This window comes from Armigeres subalbatus, chromosome 1 (assembly GCF_024139115.2).
Source record: "Armigeres subalbatus isolate Guangzhou_Male chromosome 1, GZ_Asu_2, whole genome shotgun sequence".
Classification (NCBI taxonomy): domain Eukaryota; kingdom Metazoa; phylum Arthropoda; class Insecta; order Diptera; family Culicidae; genus Armigeres; species Armigeres subalbatus.
Genome location: NC_085139.1, coordinates 219,352,637 through 219,379,972, shown reverse-complemented (window position 1 = coordinate 219,379,972; position 27,336 = coordinate 219,352,637). Strand labels below are relative to the sequence as shown.

General features: G+C 39.9%; 1 protein-coding gene and 1 long non-coding RNA gene across 4 annotated transcripts in view; one reads left to right on the top strand and one right to left on the bottom strand.

Annotated features, from left to right (window-relative positions):
• LOC134205779 (speckle-type POZ protein-like) overlaps positions 1 to 27,336 on the bottom strand; it is a 135,781-nt gene that overhangs the window by 84,153 nt on the left and 24,292 nt on the right. The window lies entirely within an intron of this gene.
• Positions 4,840 to 25,263, top strand: LOC134211117 (uncharacterized). 2 transcript variants are annotated; one of them, XR_009978929.1, is made up of 3 exons: positions 4,840 to 4,959; positions 24,781 to 25,072; positions 25,138 to 25,263. It is a non-coding gene; the product is annotated as an uncharacterized LOC134211117 (long non-coding RNA). The 2 variants fall into 2 exon arrangements; XR_009978928.1 differs by lacking the exon at positions 4,840 to 4,959 and adding an exon at positions 24,546 to 24,711.

The following is a 27,336-nucleotide window of genomic DNA, read 5'->3' as shown; positions in this document are numbered from 1 at the left end:
TCTCTGGAGTAAGGCCTTAAGGTCTACACTCGTAACCATGGGTCTATGGACTTGTCTCAAAAGTGGTACATGCTCTTTGCGCATCTTGAAATCAAATGTGATCACTACATATGTTCTGCGCTATCGAAGAAATCCCTCGGATAAGTCCTCTGGCGCCTTCATTGCATATGTTCATGGTCATCCAAGAAAACCCCTGGAAAAAGGCCTTCAGGTCTACACGCGTATCCAGAGATCTTTTAGATTGTTTCAAAACTGGTACATGCCCTTTGTGGTGCATAGAATAGAACGCCTTTATTGCATATGTTCATGGTCATCCAAGAAAACCCTGGAAAAGGCCTTAAGATCTATACGCGTAACTAAAGATGTTTCAGATTTTTTCAAAAGTGTTACATGCCCTTTGTGGTACATAGAATAGATTGCGTCCATTGCATAGGTTCATGGTCATCCAAGAAAACCCTGGAATAGGACTTTAAATCTGCATGGGTACCCAGAGATCTTTTGGCTTGTTTCGAAAGTGGTACATACCCTTTGTGGTACATAGAAAAGAATACGTCCATTGCATATGTTTATGGTCTTCCAAGAAAATGCTAAAATAGGCCTCAGGATCTTCACACGTAACCTTTCGGATTGTTTCAAAAGTGGCATATGCCCTTTTTAGTACATTGAATATACCTTTCATTGCATATGTTCATGGGTATCCAAGAGAACACTTGAACAATCAGCAAGAACTTCACGCGTAACCAGAGTTCCTTCGGCCTAGTTAAATAGTTATACATGCCTTTTATAGTACGTAGAATAGAATGCACCCATTTTAAATGTTCATGGTCATCCAAGATACGGAGGCCACCGAGATCTACACCAGAGATATATCAGCCTGTTTTAAATTTGGTACATGCCTTTGGGCCCATGAATAAAATGCGTTCATGGCATATGCTAATGGTCATCTTAGAAATTAATGGAGTAAGACTTCAGGCTTACACGAATATCTAGAGGGTCTTTAAGGTCACTTCTTACGTAATCCAAGTTTCTAAAGTTCTCGCATTCAGGGCACACCACTCGATACGGAAGCAACGCACAACTGTCATTTTTATTGTTCCACGCATGCTGCGACGCAGCAAAGCTAAATCAACAAAAATGACAGTTGTGCGCCACCTCCGTATCAATTGGTGTGCCCCCGAAAACGCGAGCACTTTGAAACTTGGATTCCGTGAGGAGTGCCCTTAATCTAATTTTAATATGGTACATGATCTTTGCGATATTAGCCCGTTTTTTCCCTCACGTTCTCGGCGTGAAGTTGTATCGTCCTAATTTATTTACATTTTGCATTTCCAAAGCATAGACTTCATATTAGTGATATCAATGAAGTTTGTATACTACCTGGAACCAACAACAACAAGACAACAATAACTACTTGGAATGCTAATGTATCAAGATGAGGTTTCACATCTTGTTTATTCTTCAATAACTGCCCAGAGCTAATGACAACAACTTGAACTACTTGAAATGCAAACATATATCAATAGCCTTCCGTTCGTGGGTTGATCTACAGATCATTCCTATATGGAGTTCATAGACTACCTAGTACCATGGCAAAAACAAAAACTACAGCAGACGTTCGATAACTGCAAGTCATTTAACTGCAATTCGATAGTTGCAACAGTTTTACATTTATCGGACCGCTAAACTTCAAACCGATGTCAGACTCACTGACAGCTGCATTGCGCTGCACATTTAGATGCACTTTTCTTGTATTTGACGTTCGATTGACAACCGTTTGACGTCTAGAAGGCGTTGCAGTTATCGAACGGCTACTGTACTAGGAATGCGTATATTTACTCAGATGAGGTTGACCCGATTTTGTCACTCCCAGATTTTGTCTACCCCTGATTTTGCCTAACCCGATTTTATCACGTTTTCGATCCAATTTGCCGCAAACAATAAAGATTTTCATGAAATAACTTTCACTGCCTGTAGCTTATTATAAATCATTTATGAGTACCTGTTGATAAGTTTGTACGTCTCTTCGACAAAAAAATACGGATTCCATTCACGTATTTTGCCTTGCCTTCATTACGGAGCCCACGACAATGAAAATAACTACATAAAATACAAACATATACCAAGAAGGAGTCTCACAACTTGCTTATTTTCAAATAACTGCCTCTATTCAGGAGGTTGATCCATCGACCTTGACTCTATTTCATAGAGTGGAGCTCAAGACAACAACAAGAACAACTTGGAATACAACCATATACCAAGATGGGGTCACAAAACTTGTTTATTCTTCGACAACTGCCTCCATTACGGAGATTGATCTAGAGAACTTCGGTGGGGTTTGATCCAACGAAACCAGTACGCTAGACAGGTGTTTTCCCTACTAAGCTACGAAGGACCTCCGTCGTCCTCCGCAGCTTAGCGGGTACTGTTGAAACCAAATTCACAGCACCGGGCATGTAGCCGAACTCTCGCAATACATTCTCAGAACTAACTCTCTCATATATGTTTTTGTACAATGCCAACCAAGTAGGATGAGTATTTAGTGTTATCTGGCTCCTACACACTTGCTTCATCACCAACGGCGCTCGATGAAGTAGGGTTGTGTGAGATTGGGCCAGTTGGTCGTCAGATCCCAACTCGACCACATAAGCCAAGAAAGATCGCCTTTCGAGTTCAGTACATTCAAAGTTAATTAATTAATGTTCCGGGTATTGAGCCACCCGGAGTGGAAATTAATTACTATGTCTGAAACTCGATTATGCATATGCACAACATGTAATAGATTAAGTTCGGAAAAGGTATTGGAGGAAAATCGCTACCTTCCGTCCCTCCCAGTTGTTCTTCAATAACTGCATCCATTACGGAGGTTGATCTACCGACCTTGACTCTATGGAGTTCGTAGACTACCTGGAGCCCACGACAACAACAAGAGCTACATGGAATACAAACATATACCAAGAAAGGGTCACGCTACTTGTTTATTCTTCGATAACTGCCTCCATTACGGAGATTGATCCGAAGATCTTGACTGTATGGAGTTCGTAGACTACCTGGAACTCACGACAACAACAAGAACTACATGAAATACAAACATATACCAAGAAGGGGTCACACAACTTGTTTTTTCTTCAATAACTGCCTCCATTACGGAGGTTGATCCACCGACCTTGAATCTATGGAGTTCGTAGACTACCTGGAGCCAACGACAACAACAAGAACTACTTGGAATACAAACATATATCAAAAAGGGGTCACAAAACTTTTTTATTCTTCAAACGCTGCCTTCGTTACCGAGGTCGATCCCCAGACCTTGACTCTATGGAGTTCGTAGACTACCTGGAGTCCTCGACAACAACAAGAACAACTTGGAATATACACATATACCAAGAAGGGGTCACGCAACTTGTTTATTCATCGATAACTGCCTCCATTACGGAGATTGATCCGAAGACCTTGACTGTATGGAGTTCGTAGACTACCTGGAACTGACGACAACAACAAGAACTGCATTAAAAACAAACATATGCCAAGAAGGGGTCACAAAACATGTTTATTCTTCAATAACTGCCTCCATTACGGAGGTTGATCCATCGACCTTGAATCTATGAAGTTCGTAGACTACCTAGAGCCCACGACAACAACCAGAACTACTTCGAATACAAAAATATGCCAAGAAGGGGTCACACAACTTGTTTATTCTTCGATAACTGCCTCCATTACGGAGATTGATCCACAGATCTTGACTCTATGGAGTTCGTAGACTACCTGGAGCCCACGACAACAACAAGAACTACTTTGAATACAAACATATACCAAGAAGGGGTCACGCAACTGGTTTATTCTTCGTTAACTGCCTCCATTACGGAGATTGATCCGAAGACCTTGACTGTATGGAGTTCGTAGACTACCTGGAATCAATGACAGCAACAAGAACTACTTGGAATGCAAGCATGTTTTAAGAAAAGGTCATTGGATGACCTGAACATATACTGCTTTCACAGCTAAGCACCATAAAGAGCATGTACCGTTTTTGAATTTACACGATAGACCTTTGGTTACGTTAGCAGACCATAAGATCTTATTCCAGGGATTTTTGGGTGACTTAGGCCTTACTCCAGGGGTTTTTGGAGACCCAGAATGTATACTGTGAACACCGACTATTCTAAGAAGCGCAATGAGCATGATATATATTCGAAACTGGTTGATAGTCCTTCGGTTACGTGTGTAGACTCTTAAGTCTTACTTCAAAGATTTCTTGTATAACCATGGACAAAAGCTGTAAACCTTGAATATGGGCAAAAAGTATATGAGTTTCTGTTTCCAAAACTGTCAAAGTTATCTAAATCGGTTGAAAATTGTTAAAGTTATGAAAATATCAATTTAGTGGAACACGGGTACCCTGTCGGCCATCCACGTGGTAAAAAAAATCAGATGCCCCTCCCCACGTCCCTCCTCACTGTATCAACGTGATTTTCTCACAGATGCTACATTTTATGGAGTTCTTAGATGTCACCGAGTTTCAGCTTTCAGCTATAAAAATTCATTGAAATATCACCACTTGAATTTGAAAAAGGAACACGGGTACCCCGTCGGCCGCATAAGGGTTAAAGAAACTTAAGAAAACTACTTGAGAAAATGTTCTGGAAATTTGTTTGGGAATTTCTTTCAGGAAATGTGTTGATGCAAAAATAAGGTACCCCGGGGCAAGTGAAAATTCGGGGTATTAAGTGGGTACTATAGAGATATATTACCTCTAATTATTTTTTTGGTATAATATCATTCTGAAATGTCATAACATAAATATTAACAGATACTATAGAGGAAAAATCAGTTGGCATCCCTGCCACCAGGAGCGATACAGTGTAACGTCATCTGCACTGTAAAACAAGTTAAGCACTTGCAGTTTCAGTCACTCCGTTTTCACCGGCACAATTGGTTCTCTGTTTGTTTTATCAGTTCCAGGTAACTATTGTGAATGTTTTAGAGATTATATGTGATAATAGTAGTATTACCACTCCGTTTTGCAATAAAACTACCATGTTTTCACTTGCCCCTGTATTTTCTCATATATGGGGTAAGTGGGATATATGAAAACAAATAAAGGAATAATGTTCTATTCAGCGGATTCGCGTGAAAATGGTTCGTCATTATGTCAAAAAAAGACTTCCTGTTACTTACTCCAATGAAGCATTGCTGGAAGCAATAGACGCCGTCAAATCAAACCGTTTAGACGATCCCCACCGATGTGTATCCAAATGAGTGTCTAGTATAGGAAAGAAATGCGTTCATATTTTATTTATGCACTTGTTCTCGCACCGGTTGTTTCTATCAAGGTTGTTGAAGTGCAATCATGCTTCGCACCGGTGGTGAATATCCGGTTGCTATTAAGACAAACACGGAAATAAATAAAATCAGGAAAAAATTATTATTTATTTTCAAATCTTTTAGAGCGCGCTCCAACTTTTGTAATATAAATATGTACGTAATGCATTTTGTGATTATCAGATTAGCTAGACACACATCTGCTAGGTGGCGCTAGCTTATATGCAATAATTTAGTAAGGTGGATATCTCGAGATCTATAAGACTTAGAAAGATTTTGTCTTCTACAAAGTTGTTCGGGTAGCCATAACATTTATGATGGAGACTAGTTTAGTTTGGAATTCATACGCATAGCGGCGCTAGTGTATGAGAAATAACCTGTTAGGTTAAATATTTCTAAATCCGTTAGAGTTAGAAAGTGGCCATCTTCTACAAAGTTATCCAAATTATCTGTTAGGTTGGTTATTATGTAAAATTTAAAAGGGTAGTCAAAACCAGAAGTTTAGTTTGAAACCGCAATACTCGTTGGCGCTCGAGTTGAATCGAATCTAGTCAAGTACGAGATACTGAAGATGGCCTTACTGTAGAAGTCGAAATAAGTATCTGTCAAAGGTACAACCAAGTGGTGGAATTAAATGGAATTGTACGAACTTGTCTTATGCCAAGTAACTTTGTAGAATCCGGCAATATTCTGAAAATTCCAGATTTTGAGATATTTAACCTATCAGTTTATTTCTTATACACTAGCGCCGCTAAGCGATTGTGTTTAAAACTAAACTTGCTTGCATCATGACGGTTTTCACCACCCGAACAACTTTGTGGAAAACGGCAATATTCTAAAAATTTCAGTTTTCGAAATATCTAACCTAGCAGGTTATTTCTTATACACTAGCGCCACCAAGCGGTTATATCCTGCGTTGGTCGTAATGGTTTTGACCACCAGAACAACTTTGTAGAAGGCGGCAATATTCTAAAAATTACATATTTTGAGATACTTGACCTATCAGGTTATTTCCAATACACTAGCGCCGCCAAGCGGTTGTATTATTAACTAAACTTGCTTTCGTCATGATGGTTTTAATCATCCGAACAACTTTGTAGAAAAGGGCAATATTCTTAAGATTTCAACTATCGAAATATCTAACCTTTTAGGTTATTTCCAATTCACTAGCGCCGCCAAGCGGTTGTATTTCAAATTAAACTTATTTTCATCATGATGGTTTTGACCACCCGAACAACTTTGTAGAAGACGCCAATATTCTAAAATTTCCAGATTTCGAGATATCTAACCTATCAGGTTATTTCATATGCACTAGCGCCGCCAATCAGTTGAAATCCAAACTAAACTGACCTCCATCACAATGGTTTTGATGATGAATAACCGAACAATTTTTCAGAAGGCGGCACATTTTTTATTTATGCGTTACTCTATATTTCCGTGTGATGGTTTGGCAACGGTTGGAGCGGGTCGCCAAATTTGCCAACTCGCTAAATATTCACCGAAGGTTGCGTTTACATTTCCCAAACCCGTTTACCAACGACCGGTGCGAGTTCGCGTCATGATAGAGGTTGCTATTTTGGCTTTATTTACGCACTGGTGGGGATCGTCTTATCGCTATACAGTGCGGCAAAATATTACCACATCCCCAAAAGTACGTTGTGTAACAGAATCCACGGGAGACGAGGAGAAAAAAGTGTGACCGGCGGAAGACCTACAGTACTGCTCTATCTCCAGATACGGAAGCAAGGATGGCATCACATATAAAGACAATGGAGAAATGGGGCTTTGGACTATCGCTTTGGAAATGAATGTCCCACCTGAACAGATCTACAACTTGGACGAAACAAGTTTTTGTTTGGAGCCGGATGAAAGTAGTTGGAGAAAAAGGGAAGGCAGCATAGAGTAACAGCCGGCCCAGGGCGGGAAAACTTCACAGTATTGATGGGTGCAAATGCAACTGGCGACAAACTACCGCCGCTCATCATTTTCAAGGCAAAGAATGTGTGGAACTCGTGGTTGGCAAATAAAAATCAAGAATACTGTGGGATGCTGCAACAACTAATGGCTGGATGGACACGGATACCTTCACCAACTACTTCTGTAACACGTTCTTGAAGAGCATTCCGAAACAGCGACCGGTCGTTTTGATTTACGATGGACATAACTCACATACCTCTCTTGCGCTTGTTGAAAAAGCTTCACAGGAAAACGTTGTGATATTGAAGCTTCCTCCTCACACAAGCCATCTCTTGCAACCGATGGATTTGTCCGTTTTCAAGCCTCTCAAGCAGAAATATGATGAAACTGTCATTAAATGGCAAAGGAATAACTACGGGACTAAGTTACCAAAGTCCACTTTCTCCAACATCATTTCCAAAATTTGGTTACAGTTTGATCCTTCAAATATCAAAAGTGGCTTTCGCAAAGCTGGCATCCATCCGTTTTGTGCCAACGTAATTTCTAACGATAAGTATAACCCACTGGCGCTGAAACGTTTTGATATCAGTCGCAAAACCCAAAAAGCACCTATCACGAATGAGCACCAAGATACCAACATTTGCAACGATTCCTCTGACAAGGAGAATCAACCAGCTACAGTTCCAACCATGAGCGAAAATTATGCTCCATATCTGCCGGATGGTGGTTCTGATCAAGGTGTCAACGAGTCCACAAATAAGCCCGGAGATAATTCGTTCGAGCAAATCCTCTTGGAGCACGTCAAGCAGAGTGGATCTTTGCAAAAGATTAAGAAACGAAAAATTTGTGCGGGTGCTGAGGTGATCACTTCGGTCGAAGCTGTTCAGCGATTGAAATCTAAGGAGGGGCAAGTGACAAAAAAAGCGTCATCAAAAGTAAAAAAGGAGGAAATGGAGGAAGCTGGAAAAAATGATTCAGACAAGAAAAAAAGTTTAAACGGTCTGCGGAGAAAACAGGATCAAGTAACCATTGTAAAAGAGCTAGGTTTGAAGACACTTTGCCAACGATCGGTATTTTAGTACAAAAATACCCGAAGGAGCATATCCGTCTTCGATAAGTCCCTTGATAAGCCCAATTGATAATAATAAGGAATTAAATTTGTTCAAATGAATTGATTATTTGCTGAATAAAATTATGATTTATGTTTCAACATTATTGACTTCTTTTACTACCTCCCAATCTACATAATGTTACTACAGACGTAACACGTTTCTTTAGTGTGACTATGAGCTCAACATATCTCGGGTAGCCTACACAGAGTGTACATATGTATTTACAAATACACCACACCCCCTCCCTCACTTTCTGATACCCTATCTCGGTCTGAAAACACTAAGGCTTTGTCTCATTTGGAGAATTAAACTGAAATTAAACTTAAAAGTGAAATTTCAATAATTATCAAATAACCCTGCTCGCAGAGCAAGATTACTTTTGACAGATATCGAATCATTTTGCATCGATGTCTTATTGGAATTGCTGGGTAGCACCAGCTATTCTTATGACTGGGTTATTTGGTTATTTTCGAACTGTCACTTTTAAGTTTAATTCTCCAAATGAGACAGAGCCTAACATTCGATACTATATTGGTATTATATATACCTTCCTCAAATTTGTTCTTTTAATATAAAAAAATCGTAGGTTCCACTTGAGTGGGTTTCTAGGTCCCACTTGCCCCGTTTAATGGGGTAAGTGGGTCCTACAGTAACATTTCTTTCTATCACATTTAAATATTTCTGTGAATCAATCAATGGCTTTTATTGTGTGTACACATCAACAATGAAGGTATACAACGATGTATACGTTGTTAAACCATCGAAATAAATTATTTTTTAAGTATGCGGTACCAGTTTTCCCAAACTTGCATTTTTTTAGGTCCCACTTACCCCGGTGTACCTTATGAGATTGCTGGGTCCAAGACATTAGGCATAAGGACGTTAGGCATAATACCTTCCTTATGTCGAGGGCTGTTTTTGGGGCATGTTATGCTGTTTTGCTATGCTTTATGCCTAACGTACTCATGCCTATGCCTAACGTCCTTATACCTGTTCGGGTGACCAACATCTAGTTTGTTCTAGTGTTTGACCAAAATCTAGTTTGCTTGGACCTAGCAGCCAAGGTACCGGTACTATAAGTGTTAAACGGCCAAGTTATAGCCTATTCAGATTACGCCATTTAGGCTCTGTCTCATTTGGAGAATTAAACTGAAATTAAACTTAAAAGTGATATTTCAATAATTATCAAATAACCCTGCTCGCAGAGCAAGATTACTTTTGACAGATATCGAATCATTTTGCATCGATGTCTTATTGGAATTGCTGGGTAGCACCAGCTATTCTTATGACTGGGTTATTTGGTTATTTTCGAACTGTCACTTTTAAGTTTAATTCTCCAAATGAGACAGAGCCTTAGGATCATAAATATCATGATAAACAACAACCTGATGCCATCTCCATACATTCAATTTTCCGTTTTAACGCGATATTTATTACGATAAATAATAATCTAATCGTAATCTGAATTTTCTGAAATTTTGCCAGAATAATTTCAATGGTTACAGCGCCACTAGCATTCTATTACTGCTTTACTGTAAAAACCTTCGGAAAATGCTGCAGATATTTTTTTGAAATTCCTTGGGATTTTTTAGAAACTCATTCAGAAGTATCTTAGGGAAAACACTTGGAGGAGTTTTCCGGATATTTTGCTTTTAAGAATTCTTTGGAAATATTTCGAGAATACCTTTAGAAACTCCTTTGAAAAATCCATTCGGGAATCCTATTCTTTCGGCTATTTCCTATTCGGCTATTCTTTAAAGAATTCCTTTAGCAAAAATCCTTCACAAATGATCACAAACTTTTTTTTTAAGTCCCTTCAGGTTAGGCACATTTCGGGAATTTCTTAAAGAAACCATACGAAAAATCGTCCGGAAATTTGTTTTGAAATTCCTCCGGGTATTCTTTTTGATTTTATCTTGGAAATTCCTCCAGAAATAATGTAAATAATTGCTAAAAATTCTTATGGACACTCTTTTAGTGTTTTCTTTGAATAATTCCTTGGAAAACTGATCCCGAAATTCCTTCGGGAATTCCTCCAGGAATTGCTTTAAAAAATGCTAACTAATTTAGTTTTCTTAAATATTCCTCAAGAAAATTCCGAGGGGATACTCAAAAGAATTTACAAAGCAATACCTAATTGATTTCCCGAATAAATTCCTAGATTTCACCAAGAATAGCTTCGGAAATTATCCAGGAATTCTTTGAAAAATGGCAAAACGTTTTTTGCGGAACAACGATCCATTAACGTTCACTACATTTTCAGTAGATTTATTCAAATATTTTAAAGGATTTTTTCATCTTTTGAGAGAATTTCACTCATGATCACCGGGTATTGAAATTTCCCTGATTATGTCAGGAATTCCCTGATAATTCCAGGTTTTCTACAGGTGGAGAGAAATTCCCTGATAATTCCAGGTTTTCCAGGTTTTTCCAGGTAGTAGACCATCTGCAGATTATTTCCAGCAGAAAAATAAATAAAAAATATTCTACTGTAAAATCAATGGACTTAACCACGAGCGTCTTCTTTTTTCACGATTCTTCTTCATTTCGCTCGAAAAAATGACATCCGCTGCGGGCCGATGAACATTTGAGGGAATTCGGAGCTTTTAGTTCACTGGATGTTCACGTTGATGTTCATTTTTTGTAAACTTTGCCCTCAGATGCGGTTTTCTTCTTACTGAAAATCGACTCGTGACATCATCGTGGTTTAGTCCATAATGCTATTAGGTTCTGCAGCGTCTATATCTAACCTCAAACTGATGACAGATTAGTAGTACTTCGCGTTGGACTCGGGAGCAGCCAACCAATCACCAATCAATTCATATTGAATGAACTCTATGTATGAAAGAGTGTTCATTTTTAGTAAACAGCGCACCGCTCAAACATCATTGTGTTCATTCGATGCACCTCCCCAAATTAGGTTCTGCAGCATGACGTCACGAATGAATTCGGTCCTCGTCAAATGAACTTTTTTGACAGTTCAGTAGTACTTTCCACTGACTCCGACGAGGACTCCGACAAAGTTCGAGTTCGTGATTGGTTGGCTGCCCCCGAGTCTAACGCGAAGTACTACTAATCTGTCATCAGTTTGAGGTTAGATACAGACCCTGCAGAACCTAATGGGTTTAATTTCAATCCGAATTGTAAGAAGAAGAAGAAATAAACAACACGCTTACCTTAGTTTACCCATAAATATGTAATCCTTTCACCCATATATGCGTAAATGCAAATTTACTGATATTATGAGTAAAATTCACTTATCAAATCGGTGAATTTCACTCATATTATTATAAAGTCTGTATTACCCATATTTGGGTGATCAGGTTTACCAATTTTTGGGTGAAAAAATAATCTTGTTGACAATTCCGCACAACATGAAGGTTCGGATCTCCCGGAAATTTTTTCCTGCTAAATTCAACGTTGCCGCTAAACAATAAATCAAGCATATATGATTTTATACGTTAATATAGATTGGTATTTTTTTTTTCCAGTTTCGTTTATTTGGTAGGCTCAGGCGTCTATAACACTTTACGAAGCCATGGTTCTTTAAGATATGTACAATAAATATCATCTTATGATTATGTTAGTAAGAGAAGGGTTGAAGCAAACGTTCTCGTGGTAAGTCGGAGTTAGGTTTACAATGTTTAAGGATGGACAGGGCTTAGGATTCGGAAATCAGGGAATCATCATAATCAAAGAATGTCAGCTGCTCATCCGGTTATTTGGTGTCAGTTACGATGTGGTGTGTCGTCTTGCTCGAAGAATGGTTCAACTGGGAGCTTCTTCTGTATGGCCAGAACTAAGGAGCTCTACGGATCAGAAAGGCAGAGATATAAAAAAACTTTGAAGAAAGAAAAAAAACAAAGTATTAGATTTTGATGTCAGAAGAACAAAGAAAACCATAAATGGCCTGCATATAGACTACATCAAGACCTCCCAAAACACCTCGAACTTCCCTGAAGGGGTTGTTTATCTCGGGCCACAAGGGTATCCAATAGTTGCTCTCTGGAGGCGTAATTTTCCGAGCATAACCAAACTACGTGATCGATGTCATCATAATCGGCTCCGCACCTACATAAGTTGCTATCGACAAGGTTTATTCTGTACAGATGTGCGTTTAGTGAATAGTGATTGGACATAAGCCTCGACATCGTGCGAATGAAGCCTCGACTTAAGTCCTCACCTCTGAACCACGCTCGCCCAGAAACTTTAGGAACTATATAAAATAGCCACCGTCCAAGTTCGTTGTGTGTCCAATTCCTTTGCCAGCTCTGAAGAGTATTCTGACGGACTAATGGGAAAAACTCGTTGTTCGAGAGTTGTCTATTATAAACCTCACCTTCCTGTGCGCCCACCTTTGCTAGCGAGTCCGCCTTCTCATTGCCGTAGATTGCGCAGTGAGATGGGACCCAAACAAAGGTAATCTTGAATGATCTTTCGACCAAAACACACATCTGCTCTCTTATGTTTGTAAGAAAGTAAGATGCGTACGCTTAACAGGTTTCATCGACCGGAGTGCCTCGATAGAACTAAGACTATCCGAGAAGATGAAATAATGGTCTACGGGCTGATTGGAAATTATCCCCAAAGCGAAGTTAATTGCTGCCAGCTCAGCAACATAAACCGAACACGGTTCCTGAAGTTTTCGGAAGGTGGTTGAAGTCACATTGAAAACACCGAAGCCAGTGGATCCGTTAATGCGAGTTAATCAGTGAAGTATCTGTTGTTGCAATTGACATGTTCATATTTTTCGGAAAAGAGAGGGAATGGATATTTTCGAAGATGATCTGGTATTCCTTGAATGGCATGTTTCATGGATAGATCGAATTCAATGGAGGAACTGTCGTTGGTGAAGTGAACTCGAGGATGGATTATAACACGGAAGACAAAGATCTGTTGATATGTAGTTGAGATAAACTCTAAGGAATCTTGAGCGGCAAGTCAGTTCAAGCATTTTTTTCGAAGTTATCTAGGACAAGTTCCACATTTGATGAGTATTCTTAGTGAGAGCTCCCAGTAACGGTGCTTTAAAGGAGTGACTCCAGCAAGCACCTCCAGGCTCATGTTATGCGTTGAATGCATGCAGCCAAGGGCAATACGCAAACAACGATACTGAATTCGTTCCAATTTGATCAGGTGGCAATCAGCTGCTGAGAGGAAGCAGAAAGAGCCATACTCTAAAACAGAGAGAATAGTCGTTCTATAGAGTTTGATGAGGTCTTCCGGGTGAGCACCCCACCATGTTCCGGAGATAGAACGTAAAAATTTGATCCTTTTCCGGCATTTTTCTATCAAATACTCAAAATGGAGTTTCCAGGTACATTTGGAATCAAACACGACCCCAAGGTATTTAGAAGATAAAGATTGGTTAATGTCATCATTCAACAGTTTTAGTTTCAGTTGAGCTGGGTACCGCTTCCTAGTAAGCACAACAAACTGAGTTTTTTGCGGTGAAAACTGGATCCCTAGATGTCTGGCCCAAACAGTCAGATTATCCAGGGTACTTTGCAATGGTCCTTGCAAGACATCTGCACATGGACCTCTTAGAGAGACCACGGCATCATCTGCAAGTTGTCTCAGCGTGCATTGTTCTTCCATACAATTGTCAATATCTTTAACATAGAAATTATAAAGCAAGGGACTTAAACATGAACCTTGGGGAAGGCCCATGTAACTAGTTCTGGAAGTTGTCAGGAGTGCCGAGTGTGAAGTTCATTTGTTTTATGACAACAAATTGTACAAGAAATTATTCAAAATAACGGGTAATCCATTACTGTGCAGATTGTCTGACAGTACTTCTATGGAAACTGAATCAAAAGCGCCCTTAATATCCAAGAATACTGAAGCCAATTGCTCCTTGTGCGCAAAGGCCAGCTGAATATCTGAAGAGAGCAACGCTAGACAATCGTTTGTTCCTTTCCCTTTTCTAAATCCAAACTGAGTATTTGAAAGCAATGCATTTTGTTCGGCCCAATGGTCGACTCTTGAAAGGATCATTTTTTCCAATAATTTTCTCATGCATGATAGCATGGCAATCGGTCGGTATGTATTGTGATTAGACGCTGGTTTCCCAGGCTTTTGAATAGCTATTACTTTGACCTGTCGCCATTCAGGTGGCACAATGTTGTACTCCATGAAACAGTTGTACAGGTCAAGTAATCGTCTTTTTGCGATATCTGGGAGGTTTTAAGAAGATTGAATTTGATGTTATCGCATCCCGGAGCAGAGTTATTCGATGAAAGAAGAGACATAGAAAGTTCCAGCATTGAGAATGGTCCACCTAAAGAACCGGGATCAGTTACTGATTCTCGAAATAGCGGTTCTGCTGGTACGGAATCTGGGCAGACCTTTTTGCGAAGTTGAATATCCATCGATTGGAGTATTCTTCACTCTCATTGGTGGAAATGCGGTTCCGCATGTTGCGAGCCGTTTTCCAAAGTGTTGTCATTGAGGTTTCTCGTGATAGTCCCTCAACAAAACGTCGCCAGTAGCTACGTTTTTTTGCCTTGAGAAGATTTTTGAGTTTTCTTTCGAGCCTCAAATACTCTTCAAAAAGCTCGGACCTTCATGTTTACGGAAGGCCTTGAAGGCATCAGATTTCTCAGAATACAACTTAGTACATTCATCATCCCATCCAGGAGTGGCTGGTCTTCTGATGACAGATGCACTTGGAACGGGTCGTTTCTGAGCTTCTAGTGCGCTTTTTTGAATCAACTCAATAAGGAATCGATATTCATCCAAAGGAGGATACGGGGCAAATTCTTCAATTACAGCCTAATCAACGTTCACGCACCGACAAACGATAAATCCGACGACGTGAAGGACACGTTTTATGAATGTCTTGATAAAGCCTATGGAGAGTGCCCAAAGCATGACGTGAAAATTGTTATCGGAGGCGCTAAAGCTCAAGTCGGTAGATAGGACTTTTCCATCCTATAATAGGTAGGGAGAGCCTTCACTTCGCTACAAATGACAACGGCCTACGGCTAGTAAATTTTGCTGCTACCAGAGGGATGGCCATCAGTAGCACCTACTTTGCACGAAAGAACATCCGAAAGCACACCTGGAGACACCCAAATGGTGAAACTTGCAACCAGATAGACCATGTTCTGGTGGATGGGCGCTATTTCTCGGATGTTATCGATGTGCGGACATTCAGAGGTCCGAACATTGACTTTGATCACTACCTCGTTGTCAGTAAAATTCGATCACGGTTGTCAACTGTATCGAACGAAAGATCACGATGCGTTCTAATATCCAGCGAATGTCGGTAGAAAGATTATCGGCTGAGTACCGGCAGAAGCTCGACGAACGGATAAGTGCAATCAACGTTAGCGACAACATCAACGATCTATGGGAGTCGATCCATGGAGCGGTGAGCACAACAGCACGAGAAGTGGTAGGCACTGCACAGAGGCGACCCAGGACGGGTTGGTTCGATGTGGAGTGCCAGAGAGTGACAGACGAGAAGAACGTTGCCAGAAGCCGGATGTTGGTGTTAGGTACCCGATCGAATAGAGATCGGTACAAGGAAGCAAGAGCAGCCGAAAAACGAACCCACCGCAGGAAGAAAAAAGAGTACGAAGAACAAGTGATTAGTGAGGCGCAGGAAAAAATGGAGCAGAACGATATGCGGAGGTTTTATGAGTCTGTCAATGGCGTGCGGATATAGATAGTAGAATCTATAGATGAGCGAAAGCATGGCTGAGTCGATTTTTTTGCCCGTGCACACGCGCATATGACGTCACAGCCCTTAACGTTTCCATTGAAATCGTGACGTCATGCTCGTTTGGAGACACGTTTGACAGTTCGTTTGGAGACAGAGGATTTATCTTCGCTCATCTATATATCCCACTATCTATACGTGCGGAGAAAGACAGCGCCATCTCCCGTCAGGTGGAAGCAACACTTCGAGGCTTTGTTGAATGGAGGAAGTGACGGTGCATCGGAGAACAGAATAAATATTAGCGACGATGGACAAGCTGTGGAATCACCTACACTAGATGAGGTTAAAAAAGCTGTCAAAGAGCTGAAAAACAATAAGGCTGCGGGGAAGGACCAGCTCCCGGCTGAACTTCTCAAACATGGCAGTGAGCAGCTTTACGAAGTTCTGACCATATTATGTCGAAAATGGGAAGACGAGGAATGACTGCTAGCTGGTTGGACAGCCTCATTTGCCCTCTCTCTTTAAGAAAGGGCACAGACTGGAGTGCGCCAATTACCGAGGAATAACCCTCCTTAATTCGGCGTACAAAATTATGTCCCGTATTCTGTTCAACAGATTGAGACCGCTTGAAGAGTCCTTCGTCGGCGAATACCAAGCAGGTTTTCGTGAGGGCCGATCAACGACGGATCAAATGTTTACCCTGAGACAAATCCTTGATAAATTCCGGGAGTACAACTTGCAGACACATCATCTGTTTATTGATTTCAAGGCGGCGTACGATTCAGTGAAACGGAATGAATTATGGCAAATTATGCTTGAACATGGTTTTCCGGCGAAACTGATACGGCTGATTCGTATAACGTTGGACGGATCGAAATCAAGTGTAAGGGTTGCGGATGAAATTTCGACGTCATTTGTTACCTTAGATGGATTAAAGCAGGGTGATGCACTCTCGAACCTACTGTTCAATATAGCGCTCGAGGGAGCGATTAGGAGAGCTGGTGTGCAAAGAAGCGGTACCATTATCACGAAATCGCATATGCTCCTGGGATTTGCGGACGATATCGATATTATCGGAATTGATCGCCGTGCCGTGGACGAGGCTTTTGCGCCTTTTAAGAGGAGACAGCGAGGATTGGACTCACGATCAATACCAGCAAAACGAAGCACAGGGTCGCCCGCAATCAACGTGGGTTCATTAGTGGTGGTGGTAGAAATAGTGCTGGATGGTGAAAAATTTGAAGTGGTAGAAGAATTTGTGTATCTTGGAACATTAGTGACGTGCGATAATGATGTTACCCGCGAGGTGAAAAGGCGTATTGCAGCTGCAAATAGGGCTTATTACGGACTTCGTAACCAGCTTAAGTCTCGTAGTCTGCAAACGAAAACAAAACTCGCGCTGTATACTACTCTGATTCTTCCGGTGGCTTTATACGGCCATGAGACATGGACGTTAAAGGAGGCTGATCGGAGAGCTCTCGGAGTGTTTGAGCGTAAGGTGCTGCGGACAATACTCGGCGGTAAACAGGAGAACGGTATCTGGCGGCGTCGCATGAATCACGAATTGTACCAGGTGTATAAAGGGCTGGATATTATTAAGCTTTTACAACACGGCAGACTACGGTGGGCTGGTCACGTTGTTCGTATGCCGGAAGAACGACAAGCGAAGATAATATTTAGTAGAGAACCCGGAAGAGGCCGCAGGCTTCGTGGAAGGCCGCGTACACGATGGCTTTTTGCAGTTGAAGAGGACCTGAGGGCGCTCAATGTTCAGGGCGACTGGAAGCGATTGGCCCAGGATCGAGTCCAGTGGAGAAGGATACTCCATTCGGCGTAGGTTCATCGAAGAGCTGTAGCCCATCAAGTATCAAGTAAGTATTCATCCAAAGGTGGAAGAGTATCAGTTGAGTCAATACCAATTTTTACCGCCGATGCAAATTTTTGCCAGTCAATGTTCTTCGTGAGATCGAAAGGAACATTAACTGGCTCAGATTGTTGATAGCCACTGTTAATTGTGGTGACTATCGGCATATGGTCACTACCATGGGGATCTTGAATTACCTTCCACGTGCAATCTAATGATAGTGAATTTGAACATAAAGACAGATCAATACGGCTTTGTTGACCATTTGGTCCTATTCGAGTTACTTCACCAGTGTTCAAAATATTCAAATTGAAATCGTCACAGAAAATAGGCGCTCTATAATCGTCATACGTTTCGCCCCATCCAATACCATGTGCGTTCATATCACCCAATATCAATACTGGGGATGATAGGAGGAGACTGCGCTCCAAAAATGTCGACGATTAATAGAGGCATTTGGAGGAATGTACACTGAAGCTATGCAAAGATCTTTATTCTTCACATTTACTTGGCATGCGACAATTTCTAAGCCGGGAACAGTCGGAATGGGAATTCTGTAGAAGGAGTAGCATTTTTGATCCCCAAAGAACGCCACCATAGTGGTCATCCCGATCTTGGCGAATAATGTTAAAATCGTGGAAGTTGATTTCATCTTCAGAAGAAAGCCATGTTTCACAGAGTGCAAATATATCGCAATCGGAATTGCGAATCAAAAACTTGAACACGTCTAATTTATTTTTAAGACTATGACAGTTCCACTGCAGCACAGTGATTGTATCTTGTGTAGTAGCCGTATTATCCATCGAAAGATACAATTCCTGCAAGAAGGGGCCATGAAACAGTCAATTGCTTCAGATAACTTTCCACTGTTGGTATAAAGAGGTCAATGATTGGCCTCAATGAAATCGGAATATTGAATAAATTCAAAAAACGGTCCACAAGGTCCTTAAAGGAGATCAACCCTCGCTTGGACGGAATTCTTTTTCTAGAAGTGCGAGTAACATTCTTTTTTTCGTTGATAGTCCTAATCGGATGTTTCTTTGGAACATCCGTTTTTGGCAATGGCGGGAATGTCTTGCTGCAACTAGGATCTAAAGGAGCAGTGAAGACAGGTTGCTTCGGGATTTTAAATAATCCCCCATTGCCTTCAGATTTTGGCAAGCTTTATGGATGACTTTTGATTTCTTACGGCGCGATCCCGGGGAAGACGGTTGCTTCCTCTTTTCGGGCACGTGTACCTCCGCAGAATTATCCATGTCGGCTACATCAGAGTCCAATTCGTCAATGGAAATGGAATCGTAGTAATCACTTACTTGAACGGTAGCTGAAATAGCAGCCTTTGCAGTGGTATCGGCGGATGAGTCTTGCGCTTTAACCATCTCCGCATAAGTCTGCTTGGAGCGCTGTACCAACGAGCGCTTCACTTTTTGGGGTACACCGGGCAATCTTGCAAACCATGGGCTGGAGCCATACCACAATAAGCACATTTTGTGGCTTGTTGCTGACAGGACTCCTCCCGATGACTTTCGAAGCATTTAGCACAACGTGGTTTGTTGTCACAAAACTCGGCAGTGTGACCAAGTTGTTTGCAATTGGTACAATTAAATACCCTTGGCACAAAAAGACGCACCGGAAACAACATATTTTCTATATCGACATATTTTGGGAGCATCGAACCGGCGAATGTCACCCGAAGAGAGCCTGACTTAGAATATACCTTTTTACCATCTACCGTGGTTGCAATTCCTTGCAGTCCAGAATATCCACGGTAGATTGCAGGGCATTCTTTAGGCGACCTTTCCCTGCAAGCACATCCTTACAAGTCAGGCTCGCTGCGTTGATTACACCTTCTATCTCGACCTCCCGCGAGGGCACATAAACTAAATATTCAATATTGTACGCCTTGTCTTTCGCAATTTCATTCGCCACCTGGTATGTAGGTGCGGTGATGCGTAATTTGTTTCTGTTGATTTGACTGAATTCAAGCTTCGTAAAACGACGCGTCAAATCTCGTTTTATGCCCAGGAAATCTAGGCTCTTCACTTTCTGCCGAAAGTAAACAACCCAAGGCCCAGGCGAAGCCGCATGGTACAATCGTGTGCGAGTACTATCTTTTGGAGGCCCAACCCTACTGTCTCTGCCTCCATTCTCACCTCGCAAGGTGGAAGGATGATTATTGCTTATGCTAACTTATAACTTAATAGCTAAATAGAAAAAATATCAAGAATAAAAATTAATTCAATTTATTTCTATTAGTTCCGCTCTGTAACGGGAGAACAAAAAGCAATCTCTTCCACTTATCTGCGCCTGCTGCTGTAGGTAGCAGCAGTAACAATAGCCCGCTTCACCGGCGTCGCCAATATAGATTGGTATTGCTATATTTTTATAAACAATGTAAGTACACAGCACAAAGAAATGTAATATGCATCAACGTAATTGGGGCGACGTACCTAAATACAGATGTAAAGCCGAATTTTGGATGTATTATGATTCCAGTCGAAAACCGCTTTTATTCGGGTTCAACTTATAGCGCATCATTGCGCAACTGGTGCACATTGTTCGCAACCAGATGCGCTATACAGCGCACCAGATGCGCAGTAATGAAACTTGCGACTAATAGGAGAAAAACGAGCAATGGGTAATGTTTTCAACATAACCGCGAGTAGACGTAGAGACTTGTATAAACGTAACGTATTTACATTTAACTTTTAACTTTTGGATCTATAGAGTTTGATTATAGGTATTGATATAGGAAAGACAACTTCCATGCTGTGTAGAATTACAGTAGTCAACAGTGTTTTACTCCCTTCAACCATTCTCAGTGTACTTGAAAGATTTTTCTTCGCTGAATTCAGTCATGTATTCAGATTTTTTGTAACACGTCCAGTTTTTGAGAAAAACGGGTTTAAATTCACAAAACTACGTATTCTTATGGGAATTTGGTTTCTCTGTTCTGTAAAGCTGGTTTTCGGTTTATAACTTTAAGAAAGAGGTTTGAATTATATAGAAGACATCGTACAAGATCTAAGTAAGTTGTTGAATCTTATTTGACACGTTCATTTGTTGTGAAAAACGGAGTTTATTTCACAAAAGTACGTCTTTTCAAAGAAATTTGGTTACTCTCCTCTGCAATGCTGAATTTCGGCTCCTTACTTTTAGAATAAAGTTTGAATTTTGTAAAATGGTTCTTGTAAAATGCATATGGGTTGTTGGATTTCATTTGGCACTTTCAATTGTTGTGAAAAACGGAATTGCATTCACAAAAATACGTATTTTCATAGAAGTTTGTTTTTCTCCTCTGCAAAGCTGAATTTCGGCTCCTCACTTTTAGAATAAAGTTTGAATTTTGTAGAATGGGCCTTGTAGAATGCATGTGGATTTCATTTGGCACGTACATTTGTTGTGAAAAACGAAATTTAATTCCCAACCCAAAAGTACGTATTTTCAAAGAAATTTGATTTCTCTCCCCTGCAAAGCTGAATTTTGGCTCCTCATTTTAAGAATTAAATTTGAATTTTGTAGAATGGGCCTTGTAGAATGCATGTGGGTTGTTGGATTTCATTTGGCACGTACATTTGTTGTGAAAAACGGAATTTCATTCACAAAAGTACGTATTTTCATAGATATTTGTTTTTCTCCTCTGCAAAGCTGAATTTCGGCTCCTCACTTTTAGAATAAAGTTTAAATTTTGTAGAATGGGCCTTGTAGAATGCATATGGGTTGTTGGATTTCATTTGGCACGTTCATTTGTTGTGAAAAACGGAATTGAATTGAATTCAATTCAATTCAAAAGTACGTATTTTCATAGACATTTGTTTTCTCTTCTCTGCAAAGCTGAATTTCGGCTCCTCACTTTTAGAATAAAGTTTAAATTTTGTAGAATGGGCATTGTAGAATGCATGTGGGTTGTTGGATTTCATTTGGCACGTTCATTTGTTGTGAAAAACGGAATTTAATTAACATAAGTACGTATTTTCATAGACATTTGGTTTCTCTCTTCTTTGCAAAGCTGAATTTCGGCTCTTCACTTTTAGAATCAAGTTTGAATTTGGTAAAATGGGTCTTGTAGAATGCATCTATTGATTCCAAAACTAACCAATTCCACCAACTTATTCTAAGGAAGTCAGTCCACATGATTAACATCCTTAAAATCTCTATAATCATCGTCTTGAACAATGACTTTCCATGATTTCAATTATCAATTCGTTCATATTCCCGGAAACGACCATATATCTGAGAATTCCTGGCGGATTATCGACATATAGCCCGCATTGGACTAGTGCTATTTCCTGAGGAAGACAATAACAATATTCAAAGCTCAAATAATGAAAAGCATCAGTGGAAGAAAAACATTTTCCACCAACCTTGGAATTCTGGAATATCTGGAATATCTTCAGACCGATGTGAAATTCAATCTGAGGTAAAACCTAGAAAACATTTAGCATTCAATGGTTTCATGTTTATCAAAAGTGAATTATTTTACGAAAAGTTATGCTAATTTGAATTTCGACAATTTTTCCTATCTCAACCTTTATATCCAACCCCCGCAAAATCTTGAAATCTAATTTTCTTAAATTTTCACCGATAGAATATTTTGATCGCATGCTTTCCTGAAAGGGGATGATTAGTACTAGAACCCTGTGAAAACAGATCGGAGGTTCATCTTAGTTTCATAATATTGTCATTCCTGGTATGCGTGCGCCACTGTCACTAGATGAAAATGATTTATCACGCCTCACCGTCGATAAAATTTCAAACGGCGCGCAGGTCTATATTGAGTTAAATCATGTATAGAATTTTCGACCAAACTACCAAGGTATCCCAGGAAGAACCCTTGGGAGGAACTACTGTTTCAGGATAAACTTCTTCCGAAATCCCAGTAAGACGTCTCAGAGGAAATTTTCGACCAACCTTTTTCCTCATTTAGTAACGCTGCTAATTTGTTTCTCAAGAAGAAAATTTGGAGCTAAAGCTTACTAATAAACTTAATTAAACAGTAAAATATCTTGCCGAAAATTCAATTTTATGAATCACCATTCCCATGATGGAATTAATTTACTCCTCGGGGAAATATTTTCTGGTCTTTCAGCAGATGAACTAATGCTTGGGGTAGGGTTCTAGAACTGGAACTAATTTCCTTGATAGATAAAATAATTCATAAACATAATAATTGAACCGTTTGTTTGAGAAACTGCATATGTAACATTTTTGGCCAAAATGAGATTTTTATATATTCTGAATCCTCGTCCAAAAATACGTATTCTGGCAAAAAATACGAAAAAAAAAATTTTGTTCAGGAATGTATGAAATTTTTTTCGTTTGTTTGAGAAACTACATATGTCCACGTACTTTGAAGAGCAATTGTGGAGTAATGCTTATATTTTTTGCACTAAAAATGCCCCAGGGTGTTGAGTTTTGCCAAAAACTATTGATCTGTATCGAAGAAATCAAAAGATTCGGTGCAAATTTGTTCAAAAACAGTTTTTTGTTGTTTTCGCGATATAGTGTAAAATGGACTTATGCAGTTTCTCAAACAAATGATTTAATTGTTCAATTAAATTAAGTGGATAGCTAATATGCTTTCTAAGAAAATCATACCCATCAAATTTCAATTATTGCTCATAACACTCTTATGCCGGTGACAAATTCACGCGAATGCGTATGCAAACGCGTCCAAGACAAAAGAATTCCTCTTGCTCTTCCTCTTGATATTCTGCTTTATGAGGGCTTGGACGCGCTCGGCATCGCTCAGCTGTTTCAGATGTTCCTTCAATTGTTCAAAATAATAGTATAATATGTGTTACGTAAGACTGGCAAACATTTATGACACGCTGCTTTTTTTTTAATTTTGCTACTAAATTCGTTATAACCTCACGATGGTGTTTAAATCAGTTGTGAAATTATTACGTAAAACATGAAGGACCCCGCATGTGCCATGATCAAAAGCATATTCAAATTTTTACTAAAATCGTACAGAAAATCGAACGAAAAAAAAAATTTTTTTTGTACGTACTATCAAGGTAAAATGTACGTACAATCGAGGGTACGTACTATCGAGGGTACGCACTATCGAGGGTACGTACTATCGAGGTATGCCTGTAATGGGAAATATTAATAAGAACCCACTACCTCTCACTACTCAAGGTACGGGTACCCTATGGAAATTACAAACATCCGTTATCCGATATCCGTTCAGTAATTAAAAAACCCTCTCCTATGCTAAACGTCATACATAACTTTTCTCATGTCTTATTGCTATCATGCGCTAAGAAAAACACAAATACCCTATATCACATACTCATGTAGCAATTTCAAAATGCATCGTGCTTTGTTCAACGCTCTCCCGTACGAATGCGCGTGAAAAAAGGAATGGCAATGTGCCGTCGCACAGTGGCGGGCCCCCATATAAATGTCAGACTAAAAGAATTTTTCGAATTTAATTTGCCCATACACATTTGTTTAGGAGATGCTTTACAGCATCAACTTTTTAACCAAGTCACCAAAAATTGAATTTACAAGCTACACTCAGAAATAGAATAAACCCAAGAAAGATTTCAAATTAAGCTTTTGTATCATTTTTTAATGTTATACTGCTTCAGTTTGAAATGTATACTATCTATAGGATTATAATTTAACCTAAGTCAGAATAACTCAAACATATTTTTCATTAGCATTCTGTCTTGAGAAAAAGTTGATTTTTGCTTCACCACGTGATGTTCTTGTAATCTATGTGAAGTGCCGCGATTTTCAATAGTTTTATTATATAAATAAAGTCTAGAACGCATCGCACTACCAACAAACATAACTAACATAATATATTTAAACCAACAAAGGTAAGGACCTGGGAAGACTAATGTAAAATATTTAGGGTATTTTATTTCGATTGTTTTTTTTTTATGTAGACCTGACCTGACGCTGATATCCTATAACATGCACGCCTGGACACAATCTGAGAGACACAATCAAGTGTACATTCAGATATTTACCGCAAGAAAAAAGGATGGCACACCTTATCGGAGGTGAGTCCACGTTTGCGTTCAAACCACGGAAGGGAATTAGGGTCGTTCGTCAGGTAACTGCCCCGTCGACTCCAATCGTACGACTTAAGCTATACTCGGTGTCATCATCCTGGGCAGTGTTCCATAACCAGAGAAAATGTCTGGGGGCAGTCCCGAGGCAGTCAGTTTATATACGGTACGATAATTCTATCGCTTTTATTAGATGAAACTATTATCAATCTATTTCATTTTTATTTCCAGATGAACTGGAAAAAGTATCCTCAAAATGTTTAGTGTTCAACGATTCTTCTGACTGTTCATCGCTGCCACCGAAAAGCACATCTTTGGCAACGCTCTCGGCGGAAAGTTTGGAAGCTACCATTTTAATTGCATTATTGTAAATATAATTTGGAATAAATTATGTTTATGTAGTTTAAAAAGAATCAGGTTTGTTTATTTCTATTTTTTGACAGGCTGAATAGAAGATAATCAAAGCAATGAATCATTTCTTGCAAAGTATTCTATTTGCATATATTTCAAAGTTATACTAAATACAGTATAAACAAAAGTTATACACTAAATTAATGATTTCGTGTGTGTTACTTCTACGTGAAGTTAAACGATTTACAATGATATGGAAATGCTAATATCATCTTCCAAACTTGGACGTACATGTTCATGATAGCATTAGAGGCGAAAGTATAGAATTGATAGTTCCGTTAGGATACGGCAGGCATGAAGAATGTTTTTATAGAAGTCGATTTGAAAGCGAGCGGAGGGCAATATTTGTGATGGCATATATCGCACGACCTTCCTTCTGCCAAGCTCCCGTATGAAGGGGGAGGGAAGAATATCAGTGTGGAAGCTGATATATCTCCACTGGCAAAAGGAAGGTGGTTTGATTTAACTCATATGCCATCGCGTGCGGAAGGATTTGCTATCGACGAGTACTGTCTCCAAATTTCTAATATGACATCAGCATTTTAGTCGAATAGGATTTTTATTGCACAGTTCTGTTTTCTCATTGCGTCCGTCTCGTCGCAACCAACTTGGCTGCCTCGGAGAGAACAAAGCAGAGAAAGGCACTGCTGCTGTACCGTCGACCAATAACAGCTGAATTGATGGATGCCCCCACCGAGGGTAGTACACTAAATTAATGATTTCGTGTGTGTTACTTCTACGTGAAGTTAAACGATTTACAATGATATGGAAATGCTAATATCATCTTCCAAACTTGGACGTACATGTTCATGATAGCATTAGAGGCGAAAGTATAGAATTGATAGTTCCGTTAGGATACGGCAGGCATGAAGAATGTTTTTATAGAAGTCGATTTGAAAGCGAGCGGAGGGCAATATTTGTGATGGCATATATCGCGACCTTCCTTCTACCAAGCTCCCGTATGAAGGGGAGGAAGAATATCAGTGTGGAAGCTGATATATCTCCACTGGCAAAAGGAAGGTGGTTTGATTTGCTCATATGCCATCGCGTGCGGAAGGAATTGCTATCGACGAGTACTGTCTCCAAATTTCTAATATGACATCAGCATTTAGTCGAATAGGATTTTTATTGCACAGTTCTGTTTTCTCATTGCGTCCGTCTCGTCGCAACCAACTTGGCTGCCTCGGAAGAGAACAAAGCAGAGAAAGGCACTGCTGCTGTACCGTCGACCAATAACAGCTGAATTGATGGATGCCCCCACCGGGTAGTACACTAAATTAATGATTTCGTGTGTGTTACTTCTACGTGAAGTTAAACGATTTACAATGATATGGAAATGCTAATATCATCTTCCAAACTTGGACGTACATGTTCATGATAGCATTAGAGGCGAAAGTATAGAATTGATATATTTTAGCACTTTAAATATGGAACATGAAAAGTTATACATTGGCCGTATTTTTGCGAGTTAAACAAGTATGGGGTCAACCAGGCAAATAGTCATTTAGTATGACTTTTAATCTATTTAGTATAGATTTATTTCAGAGTGTACAATCAACAAATTAAGGAATTAGCTCATTCACAATATGTGTGAGCCTTGCGAAAAAAAACGAATCTTTCTTTGTACGGGTTTCCGCCACTGCGCATCGGTCGGCTTAAGCGTCCATCAGGCATCGCATTGTATTGTCTGATTTTGTCAAAATTGCACGCGGCGAACCCTTCAGGAAAGGTACCGCCGCGCTTTCTGCACCCGTTTACTTGATTCTTGTGGGTGTATCGTTTGGCGCGGCCGTACCTTTCGACAGTGATTCCCCGTGTGAAGTTTTGTGCAAGTCCCGATTTAGGAACATTACAAATGCCGCGCAGTGTATCACATCCAGAGAATCTACTGTCAAAACGTACTGATTTTTCTTTCGTTGACATTTAGCGCCCTATCCTCGCCAGCAAAAGATGTTTCGCCAGTGACGACAGCGACAATCGTCCTCTATAGTTTATTACCTCTATTGACAATACACAGCC